This window comes from Nerophis ophidion, linkage group LG11, assembly GCF_033978795.1.
Source record: "Nerophis ophidion isolate RoL-2023_Sa linkage group LG11, RoL_Noph_v1.0, whole genome shotgun sequence".
Classification (NCBI taxonomy): domain Eukaryota; kingdom Metazoa; phylum Chordata; class Actinopteri; order Syngnathiformes; family Syngnathidae; genus Nerophis; species Nerophis ophidion.
The window spans coordinates 54,124,024-54,150,141 of NC_084621.1; the positions used below are offsets into that span (position 1 = coordinate 54,124,024).

Sequence of the window (26,118 nt, forward strand, 5' to 3'; positions counted from 1 at the left end):
CTAAAGTGTTACCAAGTTCTGAAAGTTTCAAACTAGGGTTCACCGTGCATGCGGTACTCCTGCCAACCTGCAGGGGAAACAACAAGGCATATGTGTCACAATGAAGCAGCAGTAGGGTGGGTAGAAGAAGAGTAGTCCTCCACCCTAAAAAAAAATCAAAATGAATTGCAAAAATCAGACTTTTAACAACAAAAATTAAGGAGCTTCTGTTTCTTCATCCTTTTAACGAGCTGCACACGCTAGAAACGAGTAACGAGGAAGTTATTGATGAAAAAAGCCGATGTGTTTAACTTGCAATTAAGTGAAGGCAATGGAGTTTGCATGTTCTCCCCGTGACTGCGTGGGTTCCCTCCGGGTACTCCGGCTTCCTCCCACTTCCAAAGACATGCACCTGGGGATAGGTTGATTGGCAACACTAAATGGTCCCTAGTGTGTGAATGTGAGTGTGAATGTTGTCTGTCTATCTTCCAAATACAAAAAAATATATGAATACGTTAATGGGTGCAACAAAAAGCACCTCCTTTAACACACCAGACATGTGATGAGGTGACGATTTGTCTAGGGTGTACCTCGCCTTCCGCCCGATTGTACCTGAGATAGGCTTCAGCGCCCCCCGCGACCCCGAAGGGAATAAGCGGTAGAAAATGGATGGATACATGGACAGTCTCAAAGAAATATAACCTGTGGAGGCACTTTTTGCCGAAACATCCACATTTCGATGTCCGGCCCCTGAGCCTTTGGGCTTTTGCAACTGCGGCATTCTACATTATGTAGTTGAACAGCCCTGATATATAAGGTCCCACACAAACCTAGAATGAAGTCGAAAAAATTGTCTGCAGACCTCCGAGACAGTCCTGTCTCGAGGCACAACTCTGGGGAAGGGTACAGAAAAATATCTGCTGCCTGGAAGGTCCCAATGAACACTGTGGCCTCCATCTCCGTAAATGGAAGATGTTTGTAACCACCAGGACTCTTCCTTACGCTGGTTGGCCTTCTAAACCAAGAAACCCGATGGTCTCTCTTGTCAGAGCTACAGCATTCCACTGTGGAGAGAAGAGAACCTTCCAGAAGGACAACCATCTCTGTAGCAATCTACTAATCAGGCCTGTATGGTAGAGTGGCCAGACGGAAGCCATTTATTTGTATAAAGTTTGCCAAAAGGCACCTGAAAGACTCCCAAATCATTAGAAATAAATTTTTTCTGCTCTGATGAGACCAAGATTAAACGCTTTGACGTGAATGCCAGGCGTCATAGTTGGAGGAAACTAGGCAGCGCCATCACCAGGCCAATACCATCCCTACAGTAAAGCATGGTGGTAGCAGCATCATGCTGCGGGGATGTTTTTCAGCGGCAGGAACTAGGAGACTTGTCAGGATAGAGGGAAAGATGAATGCAGCGATGTACAGAGACATCCTGGATGAAAACCAACGCTTCCCATCCAACCGGATGAAGCTTGAAAAGTGCTGCTAAGAGGAATAGGCAAAACTGCCCAAAGATAAGTGTGCCAAGTTTCTGGCATCGTATTCAAAAAGACTTGATGCTGTAGTCACTGCCAAAGGTGCATCAACAAAGTATTAAGCAAAGGCTCAAAGTTCTAATAAAACCTTTTTCACATTGTCATTATGGGATATTGTGGGTAGAATCTTGAAAACAAAAATGCATTTGTGGAAATATTTTGGCACATCCTGGTTAGTTATTCAAAGTTACAACTGAGCTCTGATGTGCTGAAATCACGGGCGTGTTTTGTCAACTTGACAGCTGCGGCGAAGATTAATTGTGTTGTTAGCATTCCGTGTTGATAGCACTGCCTGTCCTGCATTGTCATTACACATCGCTCACCAGGCTCACTAATGTCATGCAGAGCTGGGTTATTGATGCCAAAGATGAAGTACACCCTTGAATCAACAACAGAGTTCATCTCCACTTGCTCGGACAGTTAGCAGACTTGTTAGCATTAAGTGGCGCAGATCCCAGAGTCCTGCTATGTGCCGCTGTTGATCAAGTCAAAGTTTCACCAATGTGGCCAAGTCTCCCGTCCAAAGGCAAAACCCAGTAACTCAATTTTAGGTCAAAACTGAGCTGATAATAATTTTGGAGTTCCTAGGTGATATGGTTTACATTAGTCTATGCGATATTGTAATTTGTTCCGTAAGTAAGCTGTTACGCGCATGGCAGGACCTAGCAACTACCACATAACCGCGTAGATACAACAGAAAAACCTAGTATCTCAAGGGACCAATCGGAGCTTCTTTGTCAGTCGCCTTATTGTCTTTAATGAGACATTTGCCCGAATGGGGGCCGACGGTCAACCTGTTTATGTGATATTTTGGCACGAGGGGATATTTGGAAGATTGGCCCAGGACGTTGCAAGCACCTTCATTAAATGTATTGTTCTTGATTCTTCCCCTTGCATACTCTTTTGGGCAGATAACTGTGGAGGTCAAAATAAAAACTGGACGCTGTACATGGCTCTTGCCCAAAGTGCAAATGCAGAATGGGGCCCACCCGAGATTGTGATAAAATATCTGGAGAAAGGGCACACGTTCATGAGAGCAGATTCAATCCATGGCTCAATCGGCAAGAAAATGAAAGCTCAAGAAAACATCTATACGTTTGATGACTTTGTAGATCTTTGTAAGACAGCATTAAGATAGATTGGTTTTCCTTTGCGTCTGCCTCACAATACGAAGTTCCTGCAGTCCTGGGTTCAAATACAGGCTCGGGATCTTTCTGTGTGGAGTTTGCATGTTCTCCCCGTGAATGCGTGGGTTCCCTCCGGGTGCTCCGGCTTCCTCCCAATTCCAAAGACATGCACCTGGGGATAGGTTGATTGGCAACACTAAATTGGCCCTATTGTGTGAATGTGAGTGTGAATGTTGTCTGTCTATCTGTGTTAGCCCTGCGATGAGGTGGCGACTTGTCCAGGGTGTACCCTGCCTTCCGCCCGATTGTAGCTGAGATAGGCGCCAGCGCCCCCCGCGAGCCCGAAAGGGAATAAGCGGTAGAAAATGGATGGATGGTTTTCCTTTGTTTTTTTAAAAGCAGCTAGAAGTGAGTTACTAGGTTTTGCCTTAGACGGGAGAAGTGTAATTGATGAGGCAGGAGTTGAAGATGAAGTGCATTAAAAAGTTGTTCTTGAAAAAGTTGGTCCACTTGATAGTAACGGTCAAGATAGCGTATACTCTAGCCCAGGTGTCAGCAACCCAAAATGTAGAAAGAGCCATATTGAACCAAAAAATAAAATAAAAATATGTCTGGAGCCGCAAAAAAAGTAAAGCCTTATATAAGTGTTATAATGAAGGCAACACATGATGTAAGTGTGTGTTTCCATCAGGGGGGGTCGATTTGGACATGCTTGAGGATTATAAATACCTCGGAGTACACATGGACAACAAGCTGAATGGGTCGAAACACGCTGAGGCCCTCTGCAGGAAGGGACAGAGCCGCCTCTACTTCCTCAGGAGGCTAGGATCTTTCAACGTCCGTACAAAGATGTTGAAGATGTTCTACGAGTCGGTGGTGGCGGGCAGCTTCTTGTACGCCGTGGCTTGCTGGGGCAGCGGGCTGAGAGTGAGGGATACAAACTGACTGGACACATTAGTAGAGAAGGCCAGTAACGTGTTGGGAGTGGAGCTGGACTCTCTGGCGGTGGTGTCAGAGAGGAGAAGTCTAGTAAAACTCCTAGCCATTATGGACAACACCTCCCACCCACTACACTCGGACGTTTCGGAGAGAATGAGCACGTTCAGTGGAAGGCTCAGACTCCCTAAATGCAACACAGAACGACTCAGGAGGTCCTTCATACCGACAGCCATCAGACTCTATAATGCATATGTTCCTTCTTGACTGGACTTAAATGTAGAATATATGTAGAATATATTTATATTGTTCATATATTATATATTACATATGTTGAGTATTAAACTCTGCGACTGTTTTTTTTGGATATTGACCACATTGGGGTTCCGGTCAGAGAACACACGGTCATCATTTGGACTCTTCCAACTTTAATGGTGCATATTGGGTTATATTAGGTGCAGCTAGTATCTGTAAACCACAAACAAACACCCATCAACATTTATGTAATTTATCTAAACAACAATGTATATATATATATATACATGTATATATATATATATATATAAATATATATATATATATATATGTATATATATATTATGCCTATAGATGTGCTCTAAGTAAAGTACTAGAGACATAATATATTGCATTTTCACAATGGCACATGAACTAGCCACATTAGTAGCATCAATGCTATCCTAAACAGGGAGATGTTAGCTCGTAGCATTCTGACAACACAGCACTAATAATATTAATAAAACACCAGTAAATGTTACACAAACACAGTGATGTCTATTAATAAACTAAATGATTCTTATATAATAATTAACATACTCACATCGTCAAGGACTAGAGCACCGATTAAACATAACAGAGAAACAAGTCAGCACACATTAACACACGTCAAACGGGAACCGGAAGTGACACCTACAGGAAGGAAGCGGAAGTGACACTGTCAAGAAATGCTTCAAAATAAAGTATTTGAAACGTAAATAACATGGAGAATTCTTAACAACATATATAATATATGTTATATATTATTTATTATTATTATTGTCTATTGTGAGCGAACTGTGGTGCTGAATTTCCCCCAGGTATCAATAAAGCACTTTCTATTCTATTCTATTCTATTCCATTCTATTCTATTCTATTCTATATCAGCCTACTGTCAAAATGATTATTCAAGATTTAAGATTGTTTTATTGTCATATGCACAGTTAAACAGACAGTTTGCCGTACAATGAAAATCTTACTTTGCTAGTCCACCCTTCAACAAGTCACTCGGTACTTAGCTAAAAATAAAAAAAAATAAAAAGTAAAACTAAAAATGTTATATACAAGGCACAGTAAGTAACATAACATTATTGCACATTCTGATTGACAGTCAACAGTATAAATATGGAGGTGACCTTGAGTCACAGCAGCAGTTAAAAGTGTCTTTAGTGAACAGAGGTGAAAAGTGTCAACAGTGATGATTCACAGTTCAGGGGTGGTCATGGTAACTGTCTTTTGTTCAAAAGATAAAAGTAAAACAGGGGTGGGGGTGGGGGGGAGCTAGCATTCACAAGTTAGCTTTCACAAGCCTGATAGCCTGTGGGTGGAAACTGTTTGTCAGTCTGGTAGTCCTGGATTTCAGGCTCCTGTATCGTCTGCCTGATGGTAGGAGGCTGAAGAGATTGTGTTGGGGGTGTGTACTGTCCTTGATGATGTTGTGTGCTCTCCTGGTGGCCCTGGTAGAGTACATGTTCTGTAGTGAGCGGAAGGCTGCTCCTGATATGTACTGAGCAGTTTTAATCACTCGCTGGAGTGCCTTTCTGTCCTTAGCAGTGCAGTTTCCATACCAGACCGTGATTGAGCTGGTAAGGACACTCTCAACCGTACTTCTTTAGAAGTTGCCGAGAATTTTGGTTGGCATGCCAAATTTTCTAAGCCTTCTTAGGAAGTACAGTCGCTGCTGGGCTTTCTTTATTGCTTGTTGGGTGTTGTGATCCCAGGTGATGTCCTCGCTGATGTAGGTCCCGAGGAATTTAAAGGTTTTCACCCTTTCCACCTCTGTCCCCTCTATGTACAGAGGTGTGTACTGTGCACTCTTTCTCCGTGGGTCAATAATCATCTCCTTGGTCTTGTCTGTGTTCAAGGAGAGATTATTATCCTGACACCAGGCCACTAGTTCCGCTACCTCCCTTCTGTACGCTGCCTCAGCTCGCCCGGTGATCAGTCCGACGACCGTAGGATCATCCGCAAACTTGATGATACTGGTGTTGTTCTGGGAGGCCACAAAGTCGTGTGTGAGGAGGGTGTACAGTAGTGGGCTCAGCACGAATGCCTTGGGGTTCCTGTGCTTAGAACCTATGTGCCTGATGTCTGGTTGCCGATTCTGACTGACTGGGGCCGGTTTGTGAGAAAGTTCAGGACCCAGTCACAGAGAGCTGGTGTCAGACCAAACGTGAAAAGTTTAGCGGTGAGATATTGTGGGATGACTGTGTTAAAAGCAGAGCTGTAGTCGATGAATAATAGGCTGGCATAGGTGTCCTTGCCCTCCAAGTGGGTAAGGGTGGTGTGGATGGCGTTGTTGACTGCATCTTCAGTGGACCAGTTCTGCCGGTAGGCAAACTGTAGAGGGTCCAGTGTGTCTGGGATGGTCTTCTTGATTTGTGACATGACTATCCTCTCAAAGCACTTCATCACTATTGGGGTGAGTGCAACAGGGCGATAGTCATTCAGACAGGCGACAGTGTTTTTCTTTGGCAGGGGCACGATGGTGGTGGTCTTGAAGCAGGTGGGCACAACAGCTTGTGCTAGTGACAAGTTGTATAGTATATGTCAGCAAGTATGTCAGCCAGCTCTGTTGAACAGACCCTGAGGGCCTGGCCAGGGTTGAAGTGAAGTGAATTATATTTATATAGCGCTTTTCTCTAGTGACTCAAAGCGCTTTACATAGTGAAACCCAATATCTAAGTTACATTTAAACCAGTGTGGGTGGCACTGGGAGCAGGTGGGTAAAGTGTCTTGCCCAAGGACACAACGGCAGTGACTAGGATGGCGGAAGTGGGAATCGAACCTGCAACCCTCAAGTTGCTGGCACGGCCACTCTACCAACCGAGCTATACCGCCCCAACCGAGCTATACCGCTGTTGTCTGGGCCCTCTGCCTTCCGTGGGTTTGTCCTCCTCAGAACTGTACGTACCTCTGCTGTTGTCACAGTGAGTGGTGGGTCCTGCGTGCGCTCAGTGGTCAGAACCCCTCTCTGTTGGTTGGTGTTGAGGACCTCAAAAAAGGCGTAGAACTCATTCAACTCATCTGGCAGTGAGCGTTGGCTGTTTGTGACCCCCCTGCTCCCCTGCTCCCCTGCTCCCCTGCTTGTAGTCTGTGATGTGTTGCAGGCCTTGCCACATGCGCCGGGTATGTAGCCAGTTACACTGGAAGCATATTCCTTGGGGAGGTATAGCTTGGTTGGTAGAGCGGCCATGCCAGCAATTTGAGGGTTGCAGGTTCGATCCTCTCTTCCGCCATCCTAATCACTGCCAATGTGTCCTTGGGCAAGATACTTTACCCACCTGCTCCCAGTGCCACCCTACTGGTTTAATTGTAAAAATTAGATATTGTGTTTCACTATGTAAAGCGCTTTGAGTCACTAGAGAAAAAGCGCTATATAAATACTTCACTTTACTTCACTTCCTCTATGTCCACAGTACCATCATCCCTCTGAGCAGTAGTTTTGAACATGTCCCAGTCACTACTCCCAAAGCAGTCCTGAAGCAGTAGTTCAGTAGTACTCACTGGGGGGCTTGCTTGAGGCGCTGTCTGTACGCTGGATATAGAAAAGCTGAGATGTGATCAGATAGTCCAAAGTGTGGTCTGGGTACAGCCTTGTAGGCTCCCCTCACGTTGCAGTACACCTGGTCCAGAGTGTTTTTCTCCCTTGTAGGAAAGTTCACATATTGATGGTATTTCGGGAGGGTTACTCTATAGGTTGCGGTGGTTAAAATCCCCAGCTACCATGAACGCAGCATCGGTGTGCACGGTCTCTTGTGTCCTGATGATGTCATGCAGCAGCTTCAGCGCTGTAGTGGAGTCCGCCCGTGGCGAGATGTAAACAGACAGTATAAACACTGCACTGAACTCCCTTGGCAGGTAAAAGGGTCTGCATTTCACCATCAAAAACGCAATGTTGTCCGAGCAGTGTCTTTCAACCACCTGTACGTCCGTGCACCAGCTGTTACTCACGTAAACATAGACGCCGCCGCCTCTCGCCTTTCTTGAAGCCATTGTCCGGTCTCCACGGTAGACTGAGTGCCTTGCTAGTTGGATAGCGGAGTCTGTGATTCTGTCCGACAGCCAGAGCACAGCATTCTCTCAGTTCACGCTGGGATGTAATCCTGGTTCTCAGCTCATCCAGATTGTTGTCGAGCCAGCGCACGTTAGCTAGCAGCAGGCTATGTAGTGGTGGTCGTGTAGCTCTAGCATTTAGCCTAGCATGTAGCCCCGCTCTCTTGCCTCGCCGCCCTGTTGTTGTTTTGGTCTGGCTGGGGTTAGTGCGGTATCGTCGTAGAAGAAAGTTGAAGTCCGTCAGACTATAAATTTGCTCATGGTGAGCTTTTCCGATGTCCAGAAGTGCATCTCTGTTATATCTCACGGTTGCGTGCAAAAACTTTGCATTTAGGATGCAAATTAGGACTGTAATAAATAAAAAACGTAGCTGTTGTCGGGAGGACCACGCAAAGACGTCAGCCACGGGGCGGCACCATCTTGTATATGTGTCGCAGGCTGATGCAAATCTTTGTAGACATAAATTTCGGACCTGCAACGAAGCGGGGTGAGGCAGAACCGGCTTTGAGATTAGCAACAGGTGCATAGATGACACAGCTGAGAGTGTTTGTCTAATCACCTGTCGCTCTGTTAAAGGCAGCAGTCGGGAAGGAGAAGGGGGTAGTTGATGTCAGCGAGAGTGAGAGAGAGACAGCCACGAATGAACACTTGCTGAAGAAGCACAACAGAAAGACTTTATTGAAAAATAAAACAGTGTTGTAACACGGAATCTGAACTGTCATGTCAGTGCTTGGTGGTCCGGGAAACCCAGAGGAGAGAAACCTCCACAGTAATATCTATTCCAAACATTTTTTTTTACATTACAACACAATACTAGATTGGAGACTTTTCAGAGGGTGTGATAACTCCTGGAATTTACTGGCTTAGAATGGCCAAATGTATAGATGTGTGTGTCCAAATATCCCTAAAAAAAGATGCATAATGATGCATTATGTACATACAGCTAGCATAAATAGCATGTTAGCATCGATTAGCTTGCAGTCATGCATTAGTGGCGGGCTGTGCGTTTCCCACCTAGGCCTTCAGTGATGTCCGACTTCAATGATTACCTCTCAAAATACCATCATATATGTCACTACATGACCATTGCTGCAGAAAAACTATAGAGAAATACATTTATGCACAACTGGGCATTGAATCACCACCAACAGTGTACATAAGGGGTTGTTTTCTGGCACATTTAAAATTCATATAAACCCGCATCAGCAATTCAAATATAGCTGGTACTGTCAAAATTTAAATCGCAAAAAAACATATTAAACATGAAAAAACAAAGAAATATTATCCGAACTCACAATTTGTAGAACCATTCGAGCTTCCAGGGTTGGCCGACATGGTTTCTCTTTAAATATCCTTCTTGAAAATGGCCTTGCAAATATATGTGTTGTCTTGTCTAATCATAAAAGATGCAGATGAGGCGTGTTGCCTGAGTTCTTAAAGTTTACTTCCCAAGGTGCTCATCAATAACATCCAGCTGCCGGCATGTCTACATTCAACAACCTAAACGGGGCTACTGCGAATGCTGTTCACTACGGTGGTATGCTAGGTAATGCAGTTCTTATGTTACCTAGCTCATAACATCACTATACTGTATATCTGCCTAAGGCCAGCTAGAAGGCCTTACAGACAACAACCCGCGATCTGATTGGCTATCGCAACTGTCTGTCAACTGTATGTCTAAGTCCACTTACAGTGCAAAGACACCCGCATTATTGATTCTGAAGGCCTGTGGCAGATTTGGTACAGCATGGCAACATAAGCTAGCTGAATTCTGATTGGATAAAAACTCTATAACTTAAAAACAACAGCACTAGAAGGAGCATAATATGTCATGAAGAGAATATGAATACATTTGGATATTTAGGGAAAGTAAATAAAACATTACTTTTATCTTTAATTATGATCATGAGTTGTGGTTATGATAGGCCAGCAGAGAAGGCCTTGCTGGCCCTGACAACCAAATATGTCTGTTTTGCACTCCACACAAGTCAATAACATCAACAAAAACTCACCTTTGTGTATTGAAGCACAGAATAAAACGTTTGATGGACAAATAGAGACAAAGAAGGAGTGGCATATAACACGTCTTTCTGTGGCAGCATCAAGGAAAGTTGTACATGTAAACAAACTAGGGTGCGTTCAAAGACTTCCGAAATTAGGACAAAATGGTGCGCGCAGCTCATCAGTGAAGCATGTTTAATGTAAACAGTGGGATTTCTAACAATTAGGAAGGTTTGTTTCATGTTTGTCCTCCCACAGAAACCATATTAAAACTAAAAATATATTTTTTCTCTCATCTTTTTCAATTTTCATACATTGTTGAAAAAGCTCCAGGGAACCACTAGTGCGGGGCTGAAAAGCCGCTTGTGACTCGTAAGCCGCGCGTTGCCGACCCATGCCATAGCCTTTAAATAGAACCCCCTTTTAGACCAGTTGATCTGCCGTCTCTTTTCCTTTCTGCTCTGCTACCCTCTCCTACGCGGAGAGGTTATCAGGTGACCACAGATGATCCACCAGCTGTTCAAAGTCAGGACCCGGGGAGCACCACTCCTCTGTGCATCAGTTGGGGACGTCTCTGCGCTACTGAATGTGGACTGGACTCTCACATTATTATCTAGAATCTAGATATTAATGGTGCAAAGGATGTCGAGTGGATCTAGAGTCTAGATCCACTCGACATCCGTTGCACCGGTCGTCCGGTAGGGGGGTCCTCTCCAAGGTTTCTCATTTTGCCCATTGAGTTTTTTCTTGTTGTTGTGGCTTGTGCAGCCCTTTGAGACACTTGTGATTAAGGACTATATAAATAAACTTTGATTGATTATTGTCACCCTTGACCCGGACACAAAAGCCCCGCTTGGTGACCATCTTTCGAAGACCCCCCCAGCTCCTCCAAGTTTCTAATTAAACTTGAATTTTATTTGATACATATTCTAAACTGAGACAAATGAATAGGAAATATATTTCCTCGATGCTTTCCCAGATAAGCACTAACACCGTGCACAATGGGAGCCAGTAGGAACCATTTTGGGAATTTTGCCATTCTTTTATTAACAGTGACGGAGCAGGAAGCGGCTGAGAATATGTTCGCGGAAAATTTTAATTGTTATGCCCTGTCAATAATGAATGGACATTTATCATGCGCTTCTTCAAGCAAAACCGGCTACAAAAAGCCCACCATACGGAACTGCGCTCCAGTGAGGTCTTGCATCATTCATCCAGCTTATTAGTGATTCCCAGAGCCCAAAAAAAGTCTGCGGACTATAGAGCGTTTTGCGTTCGGGCTCCAATACTCTGGAATGCCCTCCCGGTAACAGTTCGAGATGCTACCTCACTAGAAGCATATAAATCTCACCTTAAAACTCATTTGTATACTCTAGCCTTTAAATAGACTCCCTTTTTAGACCAGTTGATCTGCCGTTTCTTTTCTTTTTCTCCACTGTCCCACTGGAAGGGGTCCGGTCCGGTGGCCATGGATGAGGTGCTGGCTGTCCTGAGTCGGGACCCAGGATGGACCGCTCGTACAGAGCCGGGACCCAGAATGGACCGCTCGCCTGCGTATCGGTTGGGGACATCTCTTCGCTGCTGATCCGCCTCCGCTTGTGGTGGTTTCCTGCTGGCTCCACTTTGGACTGGACTCTCACGATTGAACTTTCACAGTATCATGTTAGACCCGCTCGACATCCATTGCTTTCGGTCCTCTCCAAGGTTTCTCATAGTCATCATTGTTACCGACGTCCCACTGGGTGTGAGTCCCACTGGGTGTGAGTTTTCCTTGCCTTTATGTGGGCTCTACCGAGGATGTCGTTGTGGTTTGTGTTGTGGTTTGTACAGCCCTTTGAGACACTAGTGATTTAGGGCTATATAAATAATCATTGATTGATTGATTGATTGATCATTGCTTGGTTCTGTAGTTTTAAGCCACTGTAAGATGAAAGTTTCAAATATTTTGTTCTAGTTCTGCCATTTGATTCTAAAGATTAATAGCGGTTTAAAGCACAATGTTGGTGGAGTTCTTCAGGCACACAAGTGGGCACACCCTCACATTTCGGCAATTCTTTTGTATGATACGAATAGGGCTTAGTCAGAGGAAACCTGCTGAGCACAAACCCACTGCACAGTTATTTTTTCTCTCTAATGTGACAGCGCCGCCTCATTTTTAACACAGCAGCTTCTCCATGCTCAGTTTTAAAGGACTAGAGTTTTTAGTCCTTTTATTGGAAAAAGTCTTGAACTTAATGAAATATGAAAGGTTTGGAGGCCAGAAGGGGAGATGAAGACAAGGGTGACAGATGAATAGTGTCAAGTGTGAAGAGAAGTGGCGGCGGGGAAAGGATGGCGACAGAAAAAGACTCGCAGATAAAGACTAAATAGAATAAGAGCGTTAGAACACTGGGAGAGAGGATGCCAGGCCGACCTTGATCCCGACTTGTCTTGCCGTGGCCTCATCGATGTGACATGCATTACTCCTGCAGCTCTTGTCTATGGCCTTGCCGTCCCTCCCCGTCCCTTCTCGGCTGCGTCGGGCCTGCCAGTCACGATCACGTTTTCTGTCGGCGAGGCGGGCCAGCACGCCACGCTGCTCGCTCTTCGTGTGTCATCCCATTCTCTACTTCACTGTCATGGAGATAAGGAAGAAAAAAAGAAGTGTGGGATGATTTTCCAACAGTCACTCTCCCCCAATGGGTTCTACCACAAACTTTCTTCACTCTTCTAGCAGGGAGATATTTGAGGCCAAGGTGGGCGCTTACAGTTATCGGAAGACAATAATACATCGCTAGAATTTAACCGTACAAAATAGAGTTTTGCAATTTACAGCAACTTGCTGTAAAAATGGTCATAGATTTTACAGTAGAAAAGAGAATTTAGAATTTAAAAATAGCAATGGGTCCATTTTTGTAGATATTGTAATGTGCTGTAAATGTTACCATAGATTTACAGGTGCTGGTCATATTATTAGAATATCATGAACAAGTTGATTTATTTCAGTAATTATATTCAGAACGTGAAACTTACATATTATATACATTCATTACACACATAGTGATATATTTGAAATGGTTATTTCTTTAAATTTTGATGATTAGTACTGACAATTACTGAAAATCCCAAATTCAGTATCTCAGAAAATTAGAATATTAGTTACGACTAGTACGAAAAAATATTTCTTAGAAATGTGAGCCAACTGAAAAGTATGAACATGGAAAGTTTCAGCATGTACGGCATTCAATACTTAGTTGCAGCTCCTTTTGCCTGAATTGCTGCAGCAATACGGCGTGGCATGGAGTCCACCAGTCTGTTGCACACCTCAGGTGTTATGAGAGCCCAGGTTGCTTTAATAGTGGCCTTCAGCTCTTCAGCATTGTTGGGTCTGGCATCTCGCATCTTCCGCTTCACAATACCCCATAGGTTTTCTATAGGGTTAAGGTCAGGTGAGTTTGCAGGCCAATCAAGAACAGGGATATCATGGTCCTTAAACCAGGTACTGGTAGATTTGGCACCGTGTGCAGGTGCCAAGTCATGTTGGAAAATGAAATCTTCACCTCCATAAAATTGGTCCGCGGCAGGCAGCATAAAGTGTTCTAAAACTTCCTGGTAGACCGCTGCATTGACCCTAGACGTCAGAAAACACAGTGGACCAACATCAGCAGATGACATGGCACCCCAGACCATTACCCATTGTGGAAATTTGACACTGGACTTCAGGCAACGTGGATTCTGTGCCTCTCCTGTCTTCCTCCAGACTCTGGGACCTTGATTTCCAAAGGAGATACAAAATTTACTTTAATCTGAAAACATAACTTTGGACCACTCAGCAGCAGTCCAGTCCTTTTTTTCTTGAGCCCAGGTGAGATGCTTTTGACGTTGTCTCTTATTCAAGAGTGGCTTTACACAAGGAATGTGACAGCTGAAGCCCATATCTTGCATACGTCGGTGCGTGGTGGTTCTTGAAGCACTGACTCCAGCTGCAGTCCACTCTTTGTGGATCTCCCCCACATTTTTGAATCGGTTTTGTTTGACAATCCTCTCCAGGGCGCGGTTATCCCTGTTGCTTGTACACTTTTTTCTACCACATCTTTGTCTTCCCTTCGCCTCTCTATTAATGTGCTTGGACACAGAGCTCTGGGAACATCCAACCTCTTTGGCAATGACCTTTTGTGTCTTGCCCTCCTTCTTTAAAGTATCAATGGTCATCTTTTGGACAGTTGTCAAGTCAGCAGTCTTCCCCATGATTGTGTGTCATACAGAATGAAAAGGAGAGACCATTTAAAGGCTTTTCCAGGTGTTTTGAGTTAGTTAGCTAATTAGAGTGTGGCACCAGGTGTCTTCAATATCTGACCTTTTCACCATATTCTAATTTTCTGAGATGTTGAATTTAGGGTTTTCATTGGTTGTCAGCAATAATCATCTTATTTTTGGCAAAAAACACTTGAAATGTATCAGTCTGTTTGGAATGAATGTATACATTCTACAAGTTTGACTTTCTAAATGGAATTAATGAAATACATCAACTTTTTCATGATATTCTAATAATATGACCAGCACCTGTATTAGTAAAAAAAAAAATTAACTGCTCTATCACTGACATGTTATTGTACAAAACCTTGTTTCCATTGAGTTTAGGAAATTGTGTTAGATGTAAATATAAACGGAATACAATGATTTGCAAATCCTTTTCAACCCATATTCAATTGAATGCACTACAAAGACAAGGTATTTGGTGTTCAAACTCATAAACTTTTTTTTTTTTGCAAATAATAATTAACTTAGAATTTCATGGCTGCAACACGTGCCAAAGTAGTTGGGAAAGGGCATGTTCACCATTGTGTTACATCACCTTTTCTTTTAACAACACTCAATAAACGTTCGGGAACTTAGGAAACTAATTGTTGAAGCTTTGAAAGCGGAATTCTTTCCTATTCTTGTTTTATATAGAGCTTCAGTCGTTCAACAGTCAGGGGTCTCTGCTGTCGTATTTTACGCTTCATTATGCGCCACACATTTTCAAAGGGAGACAGGTCTGGACTGCAGTCGGGCCAGGAAAGTACCCGCACTCTTTTTTTACGAAGCCACGCTTTTGTAACATGTGCTGAATGTGGCTTGGCATTGTCTTGCTGAAATAAGCAGGGGCGTCCATGAAAAAGATGGCGCTTGGATGGCAGCATATGTTGTTCCAAAACCTGTATGTACCTTTCAGCATTAATGGTGCCTTCACAGATGTGTAAGTTACCCATGCCTTGGGCACTAATGCACCCCCATACCATCACAGATGCTGGCTTTTGAACTTTGCGTCGATAACAGTCTGGATGGTTCACTTCCCCTTTGGTCCGGATGACACAATGTCGAATATTTCCAAAAACAATTTGAAATGTGGACTCGTCAGACCACAGAACACTTTTCCACTTTGCATCAGTCCATCTTAAAGATACTTGCCAACCCTCGCGGATTTTCCGGGAGACTCCCGAAATTCAGTGCTTCTCCTGAAAACCTCCCGGAAGAAATTTTCTCCAGAAAATCTCCCAAAATTCAGTCGGAGCTGGAGGACACGCCCCTTCCAGCTTCATGCAGACCTGAGTGGAGAAAGCCTGTTTTCACGTCCACTTTCCCACTATATTAACAGCTTGCCTGCCCAATCACGTTACAACATCTATGGATTTTAATAAAAAACTGCACACACAAGGAGACGAAGCAGAAGAACAAGGAAGTTACAGCCATGGTGACGCCGTCTGTAATAGAGTGATCTATGTTGTCTGTTGCCATCTCCTGGTGAATGTTGGCTATAGCGTTATGGGGTTGCTTTTTGATTGGCCAACGATTTACGTGGTGTTGCGCACCTGACGGCAAGTGAGGGAGTCTGTTCTGAAGCCTGCAGTAAAGAGATAAAGAAAAAAAGAGATAAAGAAGTAAAATACAGCACTATGTCATCCGTTTCTGATTTATTAAATTGTATAACAGTGCGAAATATTGCTCATTTGTAGTGTTTTTTCTTGAACTATTTGGAAAAAAATATATACAAATAACTAAAAACTTGTTAAAAAATAAACAAGTGATTCAATTATATATGAAGATTTCTATACATAGAAATAATCATCAACTTGAAGTGCCCTCTTTGGGGATTGTAATAGAGATCCATCTGGATCCATGAATTTAATCCTAATGTCAAAGTTAGTTGGTGAAAAACCCCAAGATACAGAGAAGGAGGGAGGCATTTTGCAGGAAAACATGATTTAATTTAAAATACTAGAACTAGAACAAACAAAAGGTACAAACAAAAAGTGCGCACGTGGGCAGATAACAAACAAAAATAGCTAGCATGAGAACTAGAAAATAAACTGAGCTAAGCATGGAAGCTAGCAAAAACAAAAAGGCCTAGCGTGGAAGCTAGCAGGTCTTGAGCAGAAAACAGAAGTCGTACATGAAATATGAAAACAAACTTGGAAGCAGGGAACAAAAGACAGTAAGCTAAAAACCGCAATCAAATAAAGCTTACCGCAATGCTGCATTGACAAAACACGACACGACAGGTAGCAACGACAAGAGCAACATCGACATGGCAATAATACAGCACTCGACTGGAGGACAAAACAGGTTCAAATAGGACCGGGCTGATTGACACCAGGTGGGGCCAGGTGCCAATCAGCCGCAGCTGAGGGAAAACAGCGCACAGGGGAAAAAAACATGAAACAAACAAAATAAGAGCACTAACAGGAACTAAAAACAGGAAATACTAAACACAGAGGAAAAACTAAAACATACAAACTTTCAGTGGCAAGCCTGACATCTAAACATTCATTCACAAAAAATAAATATTTAACATCAATATTTATGGGATATGCACACAAAAAATCTAGCTGTCAACACTGGATATTGCATTGTTGCATTTCTTTTCACAGTATACTGTATGACCTTACGTACATTCATATTTTGTTGAATTATTATTCAATAAATATGATTACAAAGGATTTTTGAATTGTTGCTATTTTTAGAATATTTGAAAAAATCTCACGTACCCCTTGGCATACCTTCAAGTACCCCCAGGGGTACCCGTAACCCCATTTGAGAACCACTGATCTAACAGACAAAAAAGTAAATATATATGTTTGTATTATAGCATAAATGGCATGGCGTAGTGGGTAGAGCGGCCGTGCCAGAAACCTGAGGGTTGCGGGTTCGCTTCCCACCTATTGACATCAAAGTCGCTGCCGTTGTGCCCTTGGGCAGGACACTTCACCCTTTGCCCCCCGGTGCCGCTCACACTGGTGAATGAATGATGAATGAATGATTGGTGGTGGTCGGAGGGGCCGTAGGCGCAAACTGGCAGCCACGCTTCCGTCAGTCTACCCCAGGGCAGCTGTGGCTACAGATGTAGCTTACCACCACCAGGTGTGAATGAATGATGGGTTCCCACTTCTCTGTGAGCGCTTTGAGTATATAACAATAGAAAAGCGCGATATAAATCTAATCCATTATTATTATTATTATTAAACTAGTAAAACAAACTAACAAAAAATCCTTAAAGTGCTCATCTGTTGAGTGGTATATTGTGTTGGTCTTCTCACAATAAATGATCTGCTATTTGATACCATCATCCTACAACATGATTGACAATGTCATTGGTTGACAGAGAAACCACCAAGAGAAACCACAGCGAGCAAAAAGGAAACCTACTTGTGCTTGTGTTTGACAAGACCTTCTCATTGCTTATGGGCTCCGAGTGTCTGTTCCTGTACAACAACCGAGTGGCAGCTTTTGTGATGGCAGAACAAAAGACAATTCCAAACACTTTGAAACAGACGCCGAGAAGAAAAAGAAGTGTCTGGTAGACTGAAAAAGAGGCTAAATGACTCAGGGACAAAAGTCAACTTTGACTTAGCCCGCATTACCATAGATACACACTGCATACAAATACATTCTTATGCTTCCTTTGCAAAATAAGTGTGCCGTGTGCTATTTAAAGTAATTGTACTTGTTTTTAAGCTTTGACAAATATTACATGGAAACGGTCTTGGTACACACCATGGAATTAGTGAGGGATTGAACTCGACCCCTGTGGTTTTTCTTTGAACAATTGTGTGGATATCCGTATTTGCAACGTCAGCAGGATTACAGTTTTTTCCATTTGCCTAAAAACTGTCTTTTTTTAAAAGGATTTACACACTTTTCCAAACACCACATTCCAATCCAATCTAATCTACTTTATTTATAATGCACATTTAAACAACACAATGTTTCCAAAGTGCTGCACAACAATATTAAAAACAACATTCAAATACTATCTTGAGCTCCACCAATGACTGAAAAATTTAAAATAAATAAAATAAAAAATAAAAAAATAAATACATATAAAATCAATGTGAAAACAAAATAAAATAAATATGATTAAAAACAATTTTAAGGGTGAAACCAATTAAAACAGTAAATAGAAAAATCAAAACTTTAAAACACAGAGGGCATTGATGGATTGATTGATTGATTGATTGATACTTTTATTAGTAGATTGCACAGTTCAGTACATATTCTGTACAATTGACCAGTAAATGGTAACACCCAAATAAGTTTTTAAACTTGTTTAAGTCGGGGTCCACGTTAATCAATTCATGGTACAAATATATGCTATCAGCATAATACAGTCATCACACAAGTTAATCATCATAGTATATACATTGAATTATTTACATTATTTACAATCCGGGGGGTGGGATGAGGAGCTTTGGTTGATATCAGTACTTCAGTCATCAACAATTGCATCAACCGAAAAACAGACATTGAAACAGTGTAGGTCTTACTTGGTAGGATATGTACAGCGAGCAGAGAACCTTGTGAGTTCAGATAGCATAAGAACAAGTATATACATTAGAAATACATTTGATTATTTACATTAGGTTATTTACAATCCGGGGAGATGAGATGTGAATGGAGGAGGCTATTAGTAAAGGGTTGAAGTTGCCTGGAGGTGTTGTTTTAGAGCGGTTTTGAAGGAGGATAGAGATGCACTTACTTTTACACCTGTTGGGAGTGCATTCCACATTGATGTGTTATAGAAAGAGAATGAGTTAAGACCTTTGTTAGATCGGAATCTGGGTTTAACGTGGATTGTGGAGCTCCCCCTGGTGTTGTGGTTATGGCAATCATTTACGTTAAGGAAGTAGTTTAACATGTACTTCGGTATCAGGGAGGTGTAGCGGATTTTATAGACTAGGCTCAGTGCAAGTTGTTTTACTCTGTCCTCCACCCTCAGCCAGCCCACTTTGGAGAAGTGGGTTGGAGTGAGGTGTGATCTGGGGTGGAGGTCTAAAAGTAACCAGACTAGCTTGTTCTGGGATGTTTGGAGTCTAGATTTGAGGGTTTTGGAGGTGCTGGGGTACCAGGAGGTGCAAGCGTAATCGAAAAAGGGTTGAATGAGAGTTCCCGCTAGAATCTTCAAGGTGCTTTTGTTGACCAGAGAGGAGATTCTGTAGAGGAATCTTGTTTTTTGGTTGACCATTTTGATTACCTTGGTTGCCATTTTATCACAGGAAAGATTAGCCTCTAGAATGAAACCTAGGTAGGTGATCTAATTTTTCCTGGTGATAAAAATGTCACCCACTTTTATAGTGAAGTCACTGACTTTCCTAAGGGTTGATGTGGGACCCAAATACGATGGATTCCGTTTTACGTAAGTGTATGGATAGCTTGTTGTCAGCGAGCCAGGTGCAAATATTAAGGAGTTCAGCACTGAGGATTTGTTCTACCTGTGACTTGTCCTTGCCGGATACCAGCAGGGCCGAGTCATCCGCAAACAGGAACAATTCACAGTCGCATGCTGATGGCATGTCATTTCGTATATTAGGAACAGTAAAGTTCCTAGTATACTGCCTTGGGGGACTCCACAGCTTACTGATAATGGAGGGGACACGGTGCCGTTCACCTCTACCACCTGTTTCCTCCCCTCCAAGTAAGATTGCATCCAGCTCGATGAGGTTTTATCGAATCTGATTGCTCTAAGCTTATCCAACAGTATAGCGTGGTTAACAGTGTCAAAGGCCTTCTGAAGGTCCAGCATGGCCATGCCGCAGTATTTTTTCCCCGTCCACCTCATGTTTGATGTGGTCGGTCAAATAGAGAAGGCATGTGTCAGTGGAGTGGCAACAGAGGACCACACAACTCACGTAGTGTTAAAAGCCAGAGAATAAAAATGGGTCCCATGAGACTTAAAACACTCCACTGTGGGAGCAGTTCGAATATGGAGGGGCAGAGTGTTCCAGAGCTTAGGACCGACCACAGAAAAGGCCCTGTCTCCCCTAGTTTTAAGTCTGGTCTTGGGCACCGCGAACTAGAGCTGGCTCTCGGACCTCAAAGCGCGCGCAGGATTGTAAGTTTGGATGAGGTCCGAAAACAAAGAGCAAGGTTTTCAAATCAATTCGAAAAGGAACATGGAGCCAGTGCAAACTCTCAAGGATTGGGGTTATATGCTGGCGTTTTTTGGCCCCTGTTAAAAGTCGTGCTGCCGCGTTCTGGACTAACTGCAACCGGGAGAGAGCTTTTTGGCTAATGCCAGCATAAAGTGCATTGCAGTAGTCCAGGCAACTTGAAATAAAAGCATGTACGACTTGTTCAAAAAGGCTAAAAGATAAAAACAGTTTTACCTTTGCTAAAAGACGAAGATGATAAAAACACAATTTTAAAACGCCATTGAATTGTTTGTCAAGTTTAAAATTCCTATCTATAGTGACGCCAAGGCTGGTGACTTTGGGACGCACATCATTTTGCAATGGTCCCAAGTCAGTGAGGGCCGGACCAAAAACTAAAATTTCGGTTTTTCCCTCATTCATCATTAAAAAATTCTGGCCTAACCAGCCTTGACGTCGCATAGACAGTTGAGAAGGGGTGTCAGGGGGCCGTGGCCTTTTGAAATCAGCATATAAATTTGGCAGTCGTCCGCATAAAAGTGATAGAACACTCCATGTTTCCTAAAAATCTCTCCAAGAGGGAGGAGATATAGAGCGAACAGGATGGGGCCTAGAATAGATCCCTGGGGGACACCACAGTAAAGCGGAGCAGAAGAAGAGGTGGCTTCCCCTAGCCTGACAGAGAAGGACCTTTCTGACAGGTAGGATCTGAACCACTGTAATGTAGTCCCCATGACGCCCACACAGTCTCTCAGGCGCTCTAAGAGAATTGTGTGGTCGACTGTGTCAAAGGCAGCTGTAAGATCTAAAAGCACTAAAATAGCAGAGCTGCCAGAATCAGACATTAAAAGCAAATCATTAAAAACCTTAAAAAAGTGCAGCTTCAGTACTGTGCAAAGCTTTGTATCCAGACTGAAATGGACCTAAAGTGCCATTTTCATCTAAAAAAAGAAAAAGGCTGTAGTTGCACCAAAACGCATTTCTCCAAATTGTGTTTCCATTCCATTTTCTTAATTCCTAGATGATTTGCAAAATGACACACTTCAGTCAAAACATATGCCCATTCCTGAAAAAAAATGCAAGCATTTGTGAAAATGCAGTTTTATTGTCATCTCACTCACACAGACTTCATATGATAAGACACTATTGGAGTGGGTTACCCACAACAGTACAAAACACATTTGTAAAAACCCCTATTTTACTATAAGAAAGCACATAATTGAGGCATTTTGCCAGAATTTTTTTGCATATGTGATGAATGATTACTGGAACTTGACAAAATATATTAGCATATCCGTAGCAATCGTCATTGTTTACTTTGAAGTGAGCCTATACGTACCTAAAGAGAAAGTACATATATCCTGTAATCTTTTCATGAATTGCTCAACAATGATGCTGTAAACTGCAGGTATAAATTAAAGGTAAAGTAACATATCACAGTAGTCAACAATGACATGCAGTAGAAATTCAAATCTGAGAGGAATAAAAAGGTTTGAAGAAAAATCTGGAGATAAAGATGTGTGTATCAATCCTAGTGTGTGTGTAAAGCGTGAAAATGTGTGTATCACAATCCTTGTATGTGTGCAAAATGTGAAGATGTGTGTAGAGCATTGTGTTCGAGATGCTACCTCAGTAGAAGCATTTAAGTCTCATCTTAAAACTCATCTGTATACTCTAGCCTTTAAATAGACCTCCTTTTTAGACCAGTTGATCTGCCGCTTCTTTTCTTTCTCCTATGTCCCCCCCTCCCTTGTGGAGGGGGTCCGGTCCGATGACCATGGATGAAGTACTGACTGTCCAGAGTCGAGACCCAGGATGGACCGCTCGTCGGGACCCAGGATGGACCGCTCGCCTGTATCGGTTGGGGACATCTCTACGCTGCTGATCCGCTTGAGATGGTTTCCTGTGGACGGGACTCTCACTGCTGTCTTGGAGCCACTATGGATTGAACTTTCACAGTATCATGTTAGACCCGCTCGACATCCATTGCTTTCGGTCCCCTAGAGGGGGGGGGTTGCCCACATCTGAGGTCCTCTCCAAGGTTTCTCATAGTCAGCATTGTCACTGGCGTCCCACTGAATGTGAATTCTCCCTGCCCCCTGGGTGTGAGTTTTCCTTGCCCTTTTGTGGGTTCTTCCGAGGATGTTGTAGTCGTAATGATTTGTGCAGTCCTTTGAGACATTTGTGATTTGGGGCTATATAAATAAACATTGATTGATTGATTGAGTGTGTAATATTTCGCAAAAACTGTGAAGCAGAGTCTATGCCTAATATTAGGCAAATCTGCTCACTGGTTTTGTTTACTGTGTGTAGACTTTGTTAACTGTGTGAAAATAAAAAATGTAGTGTGCGAGGAATTGGAAAAAAACTATAACGCTGCCTTCCCAGCATGCTTTGCGGTACTTGTTCATTGTAAATACGTGTTTATCGTCACATGAAAGCTGCTGTATGACACCAAATCAAAAATCACATTAGACATTTTTTTCAACCAAAAACGTTTGAGAACGCTACAGAAGGCAGCTGGCGTACAGTAAGTCACAGCATATAGTGAGCGAGCTTGCAAAATTATTTAAAATTGTTAAAGCGGTCACAGAGCAGGGGCAGAGTTACCATTTCACTTTCACTCCAAACACCTGGTGTTGCCTTGGACCCCAAAATGTCTCATAAAAAAAATAAATTTGTCAGTCATTGAATTGTCTTAATTTGGGTTCTTTAAAAGCATTAAATGCTTAATCGATCGTGATCACTTTCATCAACTCCTCCCTGCCTTCTCATGCAATGGACTATGTTCAGCGCTACTGCACATGCACACACTCTATTTTAGAAGAGAGAACAAAAAAAACCTGTTGGTGCGGTTCAGAGAAATTTTAATAAGGACTAAGTGGAGTTATCCAAGTGAAGAGAAGAAGGCAAGAAGAAAGAAAACAGTTAGTGTACAATATTTTTCCGACTATAAGGCTTAAAGGGGAACATTATCACCAGACCTATGTAAGCGTCAATATATACCTTGATGTTGCAGAAAAAATACCATGAATTTTTTTAACCGATTTCCGAAATCTAAATGGGTGAATTTTGGCAAATTAAACGCCTTTCTATTATTCGCTTCAGAGCGATGATGTCAAAACGCGGCGTCACCTAGGTAGTCAACGCTATTTTCTCAAACACATTACACGCAGCAAGTCAAATCAGCTCTGTTATTTTCCGTTTTTTTGACTGTTGTGCATCGATTAGCACGGCATGCTAATCGATGCTAACATGCTATTTAGGCTAGCTATATGTACATATTGCATCGCTATGCCTCATTTGTAGCTATATTTGCATCCAGCCTTTCCCTCCACCCACATTTAATGCCAAACAAACACATACCAATCGACGGATTCAAGTACACCAGTGTCAAGAGATGCGAAAGTCCCTCGTTTGGTGCACACATTTTACCGGCAATGCTACGACAGACATGGCACAGAGATGAATGGATATACTGCGACACTCAAAACAGATGCATTTCTAACGATAAAGTCAACGAAATCGCAAAGGTGAGTTTTGTTGATGTTATTGACTTATGTGCTAATCAGACATATTTGGTCACGGCATGACTGTCAGCTAATCGATGCTAACATGCTATTTAGGCTAGCTGTATGTACATTTGTAGCTGTATTTGCATCCAGCGTTTCCCTCCACCCACATTTAATGCCAAACAAACACTTACCAATCGACAGATTTAAGTTGCTCCAGTGTCAATGCGAAAGTCCCGATCGGTTGGTCTGCACATTTTACCGTCGATGCTAAGGCAGACATGGCCGAATAGCGTCAATAACTATTCGCTCAATAGCTTCAGCTTCTTCTTAGATTTCGTTTTCGCTATCTGCCTCCATACTCCAACCATCCGTTTCAATACATGCGTAATCTGTTGAATCGCTTAAGCCGCTGAAATCCGACTCTGAATCCGAGCTAATGTCGCTATATCTTGCTGTGGTATCCGCCATGTTGTTTGTATTAGCATCACTGGATGACGTCACAGGAAAATGGACGGTGGCTTCGCAGATAGCAAAAATCAGGCACTTTAAAGTCTTTTTTTCGGGATATTCCGGGACGGGTAAAATTTTGAAAAAAACTTCGAAAAATAAAATAAGCCACTTGGAACAAATTTTTATTGGTTTTAACCCTTCTGAAATTGTGATAATGTTCCCTTTTAAAATGATTTAATCTTTTCATGAATCGACAGTTTACCTTATAATCCATTGCCTAAAGTACGTTTTGATTCTGGTTGTGGTTACCGACCTCGAAGCAATTTTATTTGGTACATGGTGTAATGATACGTGTCATCAGTAAATGACAGTCACACAGAGATATGTGTGGACTGCAGGATGACGCCTGTTCAATTGACGTCAGCAGATTATCCATATATGGTAAAGGTTTACCCAAAGTTCTTTGTGCGGTTCCGCCATCGTAGTCCGTGTACGCGTGTAGTCAATAAGTAATTTCTAATACAAAGTAGCGTGCAGTTGTAACGTATATCTGTCAGCAGACTTGCTAAGGAAGCGCTTAATACTACAACAAAGACGATGCTGAGAAGACGCTGTAGAAGTGGAGGCACGTAAATAAGACCGCTCACAAAACGGTGCATTCTGAAGAGATGGTCAGAAAGCTACTTGAAGACATTCTGTAAGACATAATCTATGCAACATTCTGAGCCAAAAAACCACCATTACATGTTATGTAGACCACAAGAAAGTGTTTTATATGTAGAAAAAAAAAACAATATAACCTCTTTAATGTGCCTCATAATCAGGTTGCACCTTTTGAATGAAAATAGACCTGAATAGACCCGTTTATCGGCGGTGCACTCTATAATCTGGTGCGCCCAATGATTAAAAAATTATGGTTGTATACGCGTTCAAATCAGGAGAAGGGCGAGATGTAATGTATGCAGCACGTTATAAATTAGCGCTACCTATCTGTGACATAAAGTAAAATTGTTGTTTATAATCTCAGTAGTTGTAATGGTAGTAGTAGTCAGTTGTCCTGAGTGTGTTTCACAAACTAGAGATGGGATTTATGGCTCTCAGAAAAATGAATGTTGAAGAGTTGCTCCTGTCAAAGAGCCGTTCAAAAGACTGTCTCGTTATATTTCTTTCATTGGTTACTCATTTTTATTCAGGGCAATAATAACTGGTAGAATTTATAAAATACACATTTGGATCTGAATAATTCACATTTTCACCAATTCCTACTGTCTGGTGGAAATTTAAAAAATGTTGATACTTTCATCTGGGTTATGTTTACAATGTAAACAGTCCATAACGTGGTACTTTGTGTCCTCTTCTACTGATAGTTTCCTCAAGATGCTTAAGGAAATGCTGTAAAAAGTGGTGTTTTGACAGTGAGATCCTTATTTTGAATTTTCTCTCGCTTAAAAAACTTTGCAGCCCTTTGAAAAACGACAAAGGCTACAGATACCCTTCATACATATCATTTTCCACACCAGAGCATTTTAGCATTGCAGGAAAAAAAAAAAAAATAAGCCTCCGAAAAGGATAAGCGGTAGAAAATTGTTGGATGGATGGAATAAAACATCAAGAATACTGTGGGCCTGATTTACTAAAATCCAAATACCAGGCGCTAACCAGTGTGTGCAAAAAATATAAGTGGGTGTGTTGGGTGTGATTTACCAACACTGCGAGTGGCGGGGACCGCCTTATTTAAATTAGGATTTTTTTTTACGGTGCAGCAGTTTTATACATCACCACGGAGACTCTCGATCAATTTTCTGCACTTTTCATGTAACCATGTGAGCACCTGCGTGCCATGCACACATCTATAATC

At 42.4% G+C, this 26,118-nt stretch overlaps 2 long non-coding RNA genes across 4 annotated transcripts in view; both read right to left on the bottom strand.

Annotated features, from left to right (window-relative positions):
- LOC133562247 (uncharacterized) overlaps positions 1–7,059 on the bottom strand; it is a 31,473-nt gene extending 24,414 nt beyond the window's left edge. Inside the window, exons 1-2 of the long non-coding RNA XR_009808865.1 lie at positions 4,419–7,059; positions 3,374–3,565 (exon numbers count right to left, since the gene is read on the bottom strand). This is a non-coding gene — a long non-coding RNA (uncharacterized LOC133562247). The remainder of the gene's footprint in view (positions 1–3,373; positions 3,566–4,418) is intronic.
- A 133-nt stretch (positions 7,060–7,192) lies between these two features.
- LOC133562249 (uncharacterized) overlaps positions 7,193–26,118 on the bottom strand; it is a 68,082-nt gene continuing 49,156 nt past the window's right edge. For 2 of the 3 annotated variants that reach the window (XR_009808867.1, XR_009808866.1), the window contains 5 exons: positions 15,585–15,773; positions 15,169–15,477; positions 12,324–12,523; positions 8,469–8,560; positions 7,193–8,381 (listed from right to left, as the gene is read on the bottom strand). This is a non-coding gene — a long non-coding RNA (uncharacterized LOC133562249). The remainder of the gene's footprint in view (positions 8,382–8,468; positions 8,561–12,323; positions 12,524–15,168; positions 15,478–15,584; positions 15,774–26,118) is intronic. The other variant, XR_009808868.1, reaches the window with a different exon arrangement.